This window comes from Centrocercus urophasianus, unplaced genomic scaffold (assembly GCF_019232065.1).
Source record: "Centrocercus urophasianus isolate 14NV4802_14NV808 unplaced genomic scaffold, USGS_Curo_1.0 seq_5, whole genome shotgun sequence".
Taxonomy (NCBI): Eukaryota; Metazoa; Chordata; class Aves; order Galliformes; family Phasianidae; genus Centrocercus; species Centrocercus urophasianus.
The window spans coordinates 252468-264112 of record NW_024885088.1 but is presented as its reverse complement, the minus strand read 5'-3'; the positions used below and the strand labels follow the sequence as shown (position 1 = coordinate 264112).

Below are 11645 nucleotides of genomic sequence, written 5' to 3'. Positions count from 1 at the left end.
ACTCCAAGGCTTCAATGTCTTTCTTGTAGTGAGAGGCCCAAAACTGAACATAGTACAGGAGGTGCAGCCTCACCAATGGATGACAACACATGCCAACAGCTGCAGTTCAAATAGATCAAACCTTTGTCATTCACTGAAATCTTAATTTACCTCCCCTTTGTTATTTTTGCACCATTTTTTATTTTTTTTTTAGCTGGACACATTCTAGGTTAATTTAATGGAACAGCTTTGGAATAGCACATATAGTGGTGGTTGGACCCTACCAGCAAGAGAAAAACCCTTGCTGCAATCCCAGTTGTTGTGACTGAAATATCTCGCTGAGCTTTGCTGTCTGGATCCCTGATGTTGGCAAACTGTGAGGAGTGGTGGGCTTCACTGAGGATCAGGGCCACCACCAGCTGAGTTTGCCTGAAGCTGGCAAACTTTGCCATCGGCAGCACCTTTCCAGCCTCGTGTGATAGGCACCAAACAGCCTCAAGGCATTTGCTGAGGCTTACTGATCTCAAATATGTGGATTGTTTTTTTTCTTGATGTCTCAATTTCCACATCAGGGAGATTTTTATTATTACTATTATTATTACTTAAAAATAATAACCTCTAGATTTCCTCAAAGCACACTCAAACTTGTATCAGTTCACTTGTCCACAGTACCAAGATGCTGAATATTGAGCTCTGTACCATGTGAGTAATGACTGCAAATGCTTTTTGACTTTCCTGAATTAAATGAAGTAATTGTCTCTTATTCATCTCCTGACTATCTACAGGTGTTTTGCACATACTGTTTCTAAAGGTCTTCAACGAAAAGGCAGCAGTCATTTAAGGCTGTAGGTGATGAGCCAAGCAGAAGCTGGGTTCCACAGAAGACAAGTAACACTTCCTGTTTTGGAGACTTCTCATGTACTGACCAAAAAACGCAAAAGTTGTTGGTTGTAGTTCATTATTCGTGATATTATTCTACCAGGTGGCTATTGACAGGTAAGAACATCTCAAGCAATGTCTTGAACAAATAGTTACAGGCAACAGAAAATCCTATCTTGCTTTTCTGGTGAAGAGACCTTCTGGGAAGGCTGTCTGTGCCCCTGAAGAAAGTGAACAGCTCAAGACTTCACTGAAGTCCTGGGGTTGTGGGCTTTTCAGCACTTGTGAAGTCAGGCTCCTTATAATGAAAAGAAATCTTACAATAACCCAAAGAAAACAGAAATGTTTTCACATCATTAGGTTATCAGAGCAATGTATTTAGATGTCATTTTCCTGTTGTATTAAAAAGAATGAGAGTCCAGAGGTGAAGCTCTGGTATATTAAAAAGTAAATAGAAATAAATATTATGTCCCTTGGTTATGATTCTGTTCAGAAGATGCAATGATCCATGTCTCACACTCCTCAGCTTTGTGCAAGTATTTCCCAGATAGTGAAGAGCTACCACTGATAGAATTTACTGCCATAAATAAAGTACATTCAGGAAGGTTTTCTTGGAAGTGTCTATTCTGGCATAAAATAAACAAAAAAACAGTCAGCAACCTAACAGAAGACATCACAGAGTTAAGAATCAAAGCAATTAATCCACCAAATGGAGGCATTAGTGATATCCCATTGTGTAGGTGTGCTGGAGCAATATCACCATCCACCAGAGAAACTGCCACTTGCATAATATTATTCTATGGTACAAACCTGGCAAAACATTTCCATTTTCTACCCGAAGAACCATCTCTCTTAATAATGGTAGAGGTTTCCCTTAGACTTTAAACAAGATGAAACCGTGAAGCTTCGTGGTTACTATCACTGGAAGGTCTGGAGGAGAAGAAAGGCAAATGCCCAATTACATAAGAAAGTCAAAATACATTAACTTGATGAAAAACAAAACAAAACAAAAGCAATTCCAGCTGGACAACAAAGAGATCTCAGCGGGTTTGGGGCAGCCAACGCTTCCCCAAGTCGTAATTGTCCATCTCAGCATCACTCCTTCCTTAATAGTCATGGGCTCTGTTGTCATTTCTTGACAAAGCAACCCATCTTTTTTGCCAAGTTAAATATCAAATGAGTGGAGAAGTTGAAATGCCTTTCATTCATTACCATGTCCAGCAGGTTGTACTCTTATCTAACCTACCCAAGGGACTTTTTCATGAAATGTCTGTGCAGAACACAGTTCTCTATCTAAATTAGGGAAATGTCTTCCCTGGCCAGTTCTTAAGGAAGGCAGGAAAGATTTCATAACAGGACTGCTTAGCCCACAGCTACATGCCCCTCCTGTCTGTCCAGGATTGGGTAGCCACCACTTGTTTGGTTTGTCTACACTTCCCTAGGGTCTCATCTCATACCACTGCTGGTTTGCGGTTATAGTCAGTGGCCTGCAGCTGGTCTGGGAAACCACAATAAGCACATACATATCCCTTAGCAGGTTGCACAGGCTGTCCTCCCAAAAGAAATACAACAAAAGGAAAGTCCCAGATCATGCAGAAGTGCTGTGTTTAAGCTGAGGTGATGGGAGACACTACTGGGGGAACTGTGGAGAGAAACAAATCCACACTGCATCATCTTGGAGAGTACTATGTGAGGAAAGAGAAATAGAGACTGTCTCCGTGTCTTATTCACCCAGCTTTGTGTGTGTCACTCTTGGTCTGTACTTCAATATTCGTATTCATACATTTTCATCATTTTTATCACTTCTTTTTTCGTTATAATTAATTTTTTCTTACATTCTTTTGACTTTGCACAACGTATGTGGATGGTTCTATCTACATTTTTATATCTCTTCTTTCTGAATATTACTTTAACAAATGTAGTTGAATTTCCCTTACTTGTGAAATGCACTTCAATTAATATCAGTAACAGTTTGGACAGTAGTGACACTTTTCTCTCTTAGGAACTCAAATAATTTTACAAATATTTTCCAAAACATTTTAAAACTTTACCAAAGGATTCACATCACCTCTAGGTCATCTAAATTCTGGAGAGGTTACATGAAGACCAGTAGATTGCATGACATTTGTGGTTGCCTGTCTATTGGAGAACATAAAAGGATGTTTGTTTTTTTTAAAACAGATGTTTTTCTGACTTCACTGGCAGTTTACAACAAATATCACATGAAATCCAATTTAAAGTTTTGAAAATGATAGATTTGTCATGTAACCCTAACCACCTAGCAAGAGATTTTTTTATGTGAGTTGTCTCACTGACTCAGTGATTTTATAGTCAAAGTGACACTGAAATGTAGTTGATGCATGAGTTACGTCGACTTTTATCCAACTTTTCAGCAGGAAAGCAGTAAATAATGCTATTTTGAGGTTAAGTGCAGGCATACTCACAACACCAACACTGCATTAGCTTCATTTCTTTCACATTTTCAAGAATCTTTTATTCATAATGGGATGATTGCGGTATGCATTGAACAAAATTGAAGTCCTATATTGAGGATCCATTTGATGAAGAGGACCTTCATCAAATATATTAATTCATGAAAATTTCCATTGGCATACCACAGTGGTCTTGTTACAATAAAAGAGTAATATTCTGATTTGAGAAAGAAAGGGTGTGGCTGAATCCTGCTTTTATAACTTTTAAATAGCATCTTTTTTGTGGGTATATCTTTTATCAATACACATATATGCACTGGGGAGGGACTTTTTATAAGGGCGTGTAGTGACAGGATGAAGGGAAATAGTTTTAAATTGGAAGAAGTTAGATTTAGACTAGATATTGGGATGATATTCTTTACTGTGAATGTGGTGATACACTGGAGCAAGTTGTCCAGAGAGGCTGTGAATGCCCCTTCCCTGGAAGGCCAGGCTGGATGGGGCTTTGAGCAACCTGGTCTAGAGGGAGGTGTCCCTGCCTATAGCAGGGGATTGGAACCAGGTGACACTAAAAGTCTCTAACAACCCAAACTGTTCTATGATTCCATGATATATGGATTACTGTGCTCAGGTGGATTCCAGGTGAAGGTAGTGCGTCCTGACACCATGGAGCTGCTTACAAGGCTGACGGTGAAATATTATTTTTCCTTATTTTAAGTGCAACCTTCCATCTAGTTTTAGCTGCAGGATAGTCAAAGGATGTGTACAACTGACACATAATTTAACAGCTTTTAAAAATACAGCGTGTTCAATGTTTCCCATGAAGTGAAACTAGTCTTCAAAGGGTGATACTATTTTATCACATCTGAGAGTTCACATTCTACATAAGTTTTTACTGCAATACTGAACATGAAGCTAGTCTACAGAAAATTAATATACTCCGCTCATTCATACATATATAAGCAGTACTATAGAAACACCCTTCTCTAGAGCAAGGCCTATGTTATGCTTACCTTTGTTGTACAAACAAGTCATGAAACAAAGCTGAACTATGAGAAAGTGAGGCATGCAAATGCAGACTCGAGTCCATCAGAAAAGCTCTGCCTCAGTGTGAAGGGGCTGGAGTGCTGTCCCTGTCCCCTGGGGGTTGGAAGAAACAAAATTCAGTGAATATAGGAATATTTGCAGGATGGGGCCCTACTTCCCATAGGTTTTCATTTCACTGTAGGATCCAGCTACTGCACCTATAAAGACAGAGTATTTTCTTGGATTTTCTCATCATCTATTTTCTTTCTAATGCTTAAAAATATTCTGCAGAAGGCTCAAGAAGGTCACCAGTTAATCAAACAGGAATTTCAAAGCTGATGCTCTGCTTGCCTCTGACATAACCTGTTTTGTGACAGTCCTGGGTGATGACCCTGAAAACTCATGTGGTATTTACTAACATGCAACAGTGTCTTTGGGCTAGTTCCATACTATCGCGTGTCTCAGAGTGCATGCTGCCAAAAATGCTAGCAGAAAATGATTCTTTTTAAATAATCATTTATGTACACTAGAGTTCTATGTTTTCTTCTTTTTTCTTCTGTTTTTGTAATTTATAAGTGTGCACGCAACCCCTTAGTGAGGCAGCCTAGGAAATAGGACAGATATTTTCAAAGTGCCTTTTCCTGGTAAGACAAACAAAATGCATTTCTGTTTTAATAGCTGAGAAACAGAATTATAGGCTGAAAGTAACAATTCCTGCTAACATATTTCAAACAAAAGGATCAAAATTCTCAGAGTAAAGGGATGCTGAGCATGAATTCTTGTCCTACTGATTAGGAAAAAAAAAAAAAAAAAAAGTAATTTATTTCATTGAAATAATTCTTACTTGACATGTAATGAACACAATCAAAGTTACAGGCTCATTAATGACTTTCTAATGACAGTCTCCCTCTGAGTCACATTAGGAAACCACTTATAGAGTGGAAAAAAAAAATTGTTAAGGGAAAAGTCTTAAAATAACATGCAAGAAGCACAAGTATTTAAATCGACCTGATATCAAACTGTTGCAGTTACTTAGATACCTAAAGGTGCAAATAAGTATTTAGTAAGATTTTAAAAATATGTTGTTGATCTTAAGGTGTCTGCATTCAAATATTTTTCAGCTACCAATAAGTCCTCTGCTTTCAGCATTAAACCAAGTGCCTGATGTTTCTGGGTACGTCTAGGAGTCTTTCAGTGACAGCAGAGCTGAATTCCCCAAGTCTAATTTGAGTCTGACAGGCTCCACAATCATGTTCCTCTGCCTGTATCACCTGAGGAGCTGCATCCCTCATGGCAGGAACATTCACCGAGGGCCAGAGACACCTAGATTTCAGCCCCTGCTCCAGTGGCTGGTTTTTATAAGATTTCTAATGTAGATGTTAAATATAAAAAAAAATGTATTTTAAATACATAAGCCAACCAGCAAAGCAAGGACAGGGAGCCAAGTGTCTATATTCCTAGTATCTCTACTTTTTGTGGATGCTACCTTCTTTGCCTCTGTGAGCTGCTCACTGAAATCTTCATATGGCTGGAGGGCACTTACACACACACATGCTACTAATGCAGGTAGGCTGAGGGAAGTGGAAGCTCTCAGGAGGAGCTGATGATGGTTCATTAGGAATCCCACCGGTCCATTACAAGGTCAGATTGGATTAGCCATGCGGTTCTATCATCAAGGAAATAATATCACCCTGAAAAGCATGGGTTGCCAGATGCCCCAAACAGGAGTTGAGATTATTTCATAACCCACTGCAACAATTCATAGCACCAGCACTTATCATGCAACCAAGATGCCCCTAGGAACCATCTGCTGCTCAGGAACTGTATGTGTTGCAGGGCAGCGTGGAGTCATTGAGAGAATTACTCTTGTTTTGTTTTCTCTGGATTTGGAAAACAACTTCTAGCAACACATCAAAGTTTGAGGCAACGAAATTTTCCAATGATATGTACATCGGCTGCTCTGAAAGTAATGCCTCCTATTTATTTCTACGGAAACTGCAACAGATACAAAGAGCACAGTAACAGTGTTTGATAAAGCAGTTTCTTAGCTACAAAACTTATTTTTCTGCATAATCACCACGGTTAGCTGATTCCCGTGTGGATGAGCTTCTCCCTTGTCCCTATTTGCAGGGCTGCTGCTGGATGGTACGTTCTTGCTGTATGTTGTGCATCTCTCGTGTTGTAGCTCTCTCTTGGGGATTTGGCACCAAGTGACTGAGAAATTAATACACCAAGAATAGCTGTAAAGTAATTCTGGCCTTTAGGTATTTAGGAAGTTGTTTCACTGAATGCTACAGCTTGTAGTGACAGCTATACTCATAAACCTTTATAGGCTTCTTTTGAGAATGCTATTCTAAATCCTAAAATTTTGACATTTTTAAGCAGCCCCCTAATATATAGCTAAATCTAAGATGATCTAAACACATTCCTTTTTAATATCAGGTTGTTTCATGTCTTTAAATATTATCTACCACCACCACCAAAAGGAGCAAGCAACATTATTCATTTCTAGGACTGTGTAGTCCTGCATCATGTCAGAACATTTAAATATATATTAATGCAGCAAGATCTTATGCTTACTTTGAGATTATTTTAATGAGAAAATGAGAAACTGAAGAGTGTGCTCAAGTGGCTTGCAAGCTGATGCACCATACCATAACATTTTTATGTGATACAGGTAGTTGCAAACCTATGAACATCAGGGGAGCTGCATATTCACATCTCAGGTCTGAAATGACTCAGCCACTCTTGTATCAGTACAAAAAACACAGCAATTTTTAACAGCAACTTTGTGGAGCTTAATGGAATTCATTTCCTATTCATACTACCTCCTTCAGTTTGTTTCCAGCCCTAATACAGGAACCATATGGAGGAAAGCACAAAAGATAAGTAGGCATTGCATGCCATTACTCACCATCTGTTTAGGTGCACTGTGCTGAGCTAAACAAGGAACAGATTGTGGCTCTGGCAACATTCACATTTGGACTACAAGAGCATCCCCTGCTAGGGAATGCACGGGAAGGTTTTCCTGGGGTTTCTGTGTGAGATGAGTGCAGCAAGTGGCTGACTGATGGAGGAGCAGTGAGTGAAGACTAAAAAGCAGCTGAGAAATGAGAGCCTGTGTTGAGAGAAGGGATAAGAAGTGAATGAGGGTAGGCAGATGGTAAAGGCATTAGTGATAAGGCAGCATATGATGTTGAGATGTAGATTTTGATGGCAATACACAGTTCTGCACTCACTGAAAGTTTGGAAGTTTTGCCGTAAGTTTCTTAACTGATATTATTCCACCTGGCATTTTATCAGTGAGATCCTCTGTCAGCAAAAATTATAAAACCAAAAATGTATATTAAATCAGATGGCATGCATTTACTTGAGATTTATAGGTGAACTTACCCACTGTAAAGCTGTGCTCCCACAGAACCTTCACTACACTTCCCTGCACCTGCAGAGAGCTGGGAGTGGGAGGATAATTATGAGCATTGAGAGGCTCAGCCAGATGTTCCAGGAATGGAGGAATTTCATCTTTGGTTGGCTGGCCTCTCTGGGCAGGAAAACAGAAAGAGGAAGCAGCCTTGTTTGAGCTGGCCTGCACCATGAGTCCAGTCCTGGTGAGTACCAGGCTTCGCTGTTACTACAGATCAGGCAAAGCCAAACACTGAGGGGATGGGGAAGGCTGAAGTGTTAAAGGAAACATGGGTGTGAAACAGGAGTGTGTGCAGATGATGAGAGCATAAGCCTGATGGAATACGGTAAGAAGCTAACACATTCCACAGAGCGTTGCTCCAAAAAGATGAGGTGTCACTAATGTGATTCTTAGACTTCTGTATTTCAGCTTTTTACCTGAATAAAAGTAGATAAGAAATTATCCAGCAAGTACCTTTTCATCTTGTATCTTCTTGTTTGTTACCAAGATGATTCATATTTTCCTTTTTCCATTAAAGGCCCAACTTTGAGCTAGTATTTTTCTCAGTGTTGAAATATCCATTTTCACTTCCTCTCAGCATATTAGCCATACCATTAAGCAGTTATGAGTACAATTCAGAACAAGGATTTCTGCCTCCAGGCAGCAGCCTTAATTCTTAAAATTATTCATTATAAATTGAAGAATAGAATATATTCTTAATCATACATTGTGGATTGATACTTTTTTTCAATTCCTCCTTTTCTTAATTTTCTTTTCAGTAGAGCAACTGAGATTCACAGTCAGTTTAATAATAATAAACAAATCTTTGTCAGTCACTTCCAACTCCTTTTTCATTAATTCACGTAAAACTGTCAACATGTCAGTGGACTGCAGTGCTTGATTTCAGAGAGGTCTGAAGGAGGAAGGAAAGCATTATGGAAAACGTATTATTGAAAACAGAAATATCTCAACTGAATTGCAGAGGGGCATTTTAAGATTAAAATAACAAATGCTTAGAATGAATGAAAATGCCCAGATGATGCAGCAATGACAGGCACCAGAATGAGGCTTCTATGATGCTGGCATGTGGTCAGAATGCTTTGTGACAGGACTCACATGTTTTCACTTCAATGTGAAAGACACACAATATTTTCTGATCTACTGTTACCAAGCAATCACAGTGCAAGTCCTGTGACATGTAATTCTATATGCTTGGGATGGAGGAAGACCCCCACATCCCAATGACAGGCAACCTCTGGTCCTTGCCTGTGGGATACTTGCTGCAGCAGCTGCATCCAGGGTCTCCACACCACCTGTCTGTTGCATACCCTTCACTTCTCCCACTCCACACATTTGAAGGATGGCTTTGAGGATGGCATTATAACCGTTATCAGATTGCTTTTCTGGTCAGCCAGAAGGTGGATGAGCCACTACAGAAAGTGAGCTATTTACAGAGAGCAGCAGCAGTAGTTAACATCTGTTCTGCTGTTCTACCAGAGAGGCAGCGATGTCCAGAAGGCAGCTGAAGGGGACAGGACCCTGCAACTGAAGGAAGGGGAAAATGTCAGTGATAAATGCAATCCATAAAACACACTGATTATATGGTTTACAGGCTTGTTTTAGCCAAAACTGCTACCGGGTATCTATCAATACTATTGTTAGCAACTGTGGTGGGCTAGACTTTTTGGAGAAGTCTGTTTAGTATTTGTTGTTGTTGTTCTTGGTTTTAAATGCAAGAAGAGCAAAACTGAGTTTCAGGAAAATGGAAAACATCAGCAAAGGGCATTTATTTGCTTCAAGATTAAGGGTGAAAAAAAGACTGAAGGGTAAATTAAGATAATGCTTCTTTAAAAGAAGGGAACAACAGAGATGCACCATGGACAAAAGTCTTTTCCCTCAGAATCACATTTAATTAGCAGTGCTTGAGCAACCATTTTTGCAGCAAATTTGAGGGAAACAGTCTGTCCTTTCTTTAACAGTTGAAAACTGCATAGATTAGCTTAACTTTGTCACCTCTATAGAAGATTTCAGTAAGCCATAGTTAACTGCCACAATTTAGTTTGATCATTTTTCCAGTGACACACATAGTCTAGAAGTTCCATCCACCTTTCAGCTCATTGCTGGCTAAATGAACAAATGGAGAATTTGAACAATTTTCCTTTTCTAAGTGACAAATATTGTGAACAGTTTATTAGAAGATGAAACACATTTTAGCTCTTGCCTGGTGCCTGTGCTTGGAGCAGCTTAGTTGTCTAGATGAAGTTCATGTATGGTGACTGAGCACAGGAGTTGGATTTAAGCTGTGACTGCAGTCCATGTGCAGCAGCTTGTTGAGGCACAACCAATCACAGGGACAACAGGCAGCAGCAGTCTTTCCTCAGCCAGCAGGAGAGGCGCTGAGCTGCTGGACTGGTGCTTACATCTAATGCACTGCAAGAAGTTTTTCTTTGTAGACTGCAGATAGGTAACCAAACTGAATGAAAAATGCCAGGAACAACTGTAGGAGTTTCTTACATTGCTCAAAATATTGCTATTCTACGTGGAAGCTCCTGAATGTAATACACTGGGGAAAGTGAACCAGAACCTGGACTGTTACAAACTCAGAACCTTATCAGATTTTCCAAGTTTCACAAAATGTTTTAATCAACTTTGACTATTTCAAACATGTCTAAAATTTCTGTGACACCTCCTCTTACGAGATTCTTGATAACTGGAAGGGGGGAGCTTGAATGGATTTTGGAACTGTGCAGAGAAGAACTAGAGAAAACAGAAATCGATTACCATATCAGGTAATTCAAGTTGCAGAAAGACAAAAGAGATGAATTTGAAATATGTCATTCTCCCAAGGAAAAGGTACAGAAACAGGAGACTGAAATGAAAGAATTAAAGTCAAAGAACAATTCCTTTTTCATAAATACAGCTCCAAATAAAAATCACCACGTAAGACATTGTTTTGCTCACCAATGTTCAGTAGCCATCACATGGAAGATGAAGGGCACTGTAAGGTTAAGTTATCACTGCTATATAAATCCCATTCAAAGTAGCTACTGTAAGTGAATTCTGGGTGAAATGCAGTCTGTTCCACTGTTTATGCACACTTTCAAAACCATGCCACAATAGAAAGAAAATTTAGACATGTATATTTCAAACAATGAGACTTAACACTGAGCAAAAGTGAAACATAAGATCCACACTGAGACCACAGGGCCCATTTCTCCATGAATTTTCTCTCTTTTTCACAACCATAATGCAAGTAGATGAAGATATGCCAGTCAAGAGGCATTTTTTTAGCTCTTAAGCTTCAGCACCAAGCCCAAGTACCCAAGTACTGTTCATTGATCTATTCCAGGGATCTGAAATGCCGACCAGAAAATGTTGGTTTTGTTTGTTTCTTTGTTTTTACTTAGGCAGGAAAAGTTCACCTGCAATGCATTTAATAACATACTTTGAGCTCAAGTTTTCAGCTAGGCATTTATTTTCCCCTACCTTATAATGAATCTTTGTATTAGCTAAAATATAAGAATAAAATTTGTCAAGAACCTTTACATCTAAAAACCTCATACAGAGATCTTTCTTTTGTCTGACAGATTTTATGAATAAAAGTTCAGTCTGAAAAAATAAACAGATTCTGGAAAGAAAACAAAAAACTTCTTATGCTTTCATTCTTTTTAGATTGCTGGTCATGCATGGCACAAGAATATCATCACTGCAAGAGTCTGTGGAATTTTTCATCCAGTGCATCTCTTTATAAATTGAAAAATGAAATATATTGTGGAAAAAGTCATGTTTTATCTATTATTTAAGAAGAAAAGAAATCATATCGCTTTTGTTTGAGTAAAAGAAAAAGTTAGACACAATTTATTTTGAAATGAAGTCTAATTTACACATTGAATCAAAAAGATTTAAATTGCTCTTTGCTCAACAGA

At 38.9% G+C, this 11645-nt stretch overlaps 1 long non-coding RNA gene across 2 annotated transcripts; it reads right to left on the bottom strand.

Moving 5' to 3' along the window:
• On the bottom strand, positions 1-9567 carry LOC122169187. Of its 2 annotated transcripts, none has more exons than XR_006171509.1 (4): positions 6394-9567; positions 4304-4430; positions 1669-1788; positions 1-1484 (listed from the first exon to the last, which is right to left on the bottom strand). It is a non-coding gene; the product is annotated as an uncharacterized LOC122169187 (long non-coding RNA). The 2 variants fall into 2 exon arrangements; XR_006171510.1 differs by having other exon boundaries at positions 1-1156.
• Positions 9568-11645: the final 2078 nt, after the last annotated feature.